The sequence below is a fragment of the Bison bison genome, unplaced genomic scaffold (assembly GCF_000754665.1).
Source record: "Bison bison bison isolate TAMUID 2011002044 unplaced genomic scaffold, Bison_UMD1.0 scf7180017864223, whole genome shotgun sequence".
Classification (NCBI taxonomy): Eukaryota; Metazoa; Chordata; class Mammalia; order Artiodactyla; family Bovidae; genus Bison; species Bison bison.
In genome coordinates this window covers 1,256,776-1,257,461 of record NW_011494795.1, presented here as the reverse complement: position 1 = coordinate 1,257,461, position 686 = coordinate 1,256,776, and positions in this window count along the sequence as shown.

Sequence of the window (686 nt, the reverse complement as noted above, 5' to 3'; positions counted from 1 at the left end):
CTTGGCGACCCCCTGGACCGTAGCCCGCCAGGCTCCTCTGTCCACGGAAGTCTCCAGGCAAGAATACCACTCCTAAGTCGTGGCTTGTATCAAGGATCCCCTGGACAGTGGTATTAAACGGGCTCCTCTCTGAGTGCCCCGGCTGCCAGAGGTGGAATCCGGACTGTGGCTTCTTCCCAGCGGTGGCGACTGCAGGCTCAGAACCTGAGAACCCTGGATTGTGAGGCCGCATTCTATGCCCCCGCGGCCCACCCTGCCCCACTCCTCCCGGCCTTCTGCCCGCAATGGCCCCGGCCCCGGGGCCTTCTGTGTCCCTCATTCATGTCGCCCCCAGCCTCCTGCTCTCTTCTACTGGAGCGTAAGGGCGCTCTTCCTGGCCCCATCCGCGGGCTCCCTCCTCCCGCCCAGGGGCCCCTTGCTGAAGCCAGCCATGTCCACCGTGCAGGCGGCAGGTAGGAGCGGGGATGGAGGGGGTGGGGGAGAGGGTCCCCTCTCCTTCCTGAGGACCCCTGCCCTCCTCAGTCCTCCAGGCCCCCCGTTTTCAAAGCCAGGGCTGTGTGGCTTCTTCTGCTTCTCTCTGGGGTTGCAGGAAAAACGAGCTGTAGGGCTCGCTGACAGAATAATGACCAAGAGCGCAGATCGAGGCCCTCCGCACCCTGCAGGGCCCTGAGCGAGCACGTGCTGGG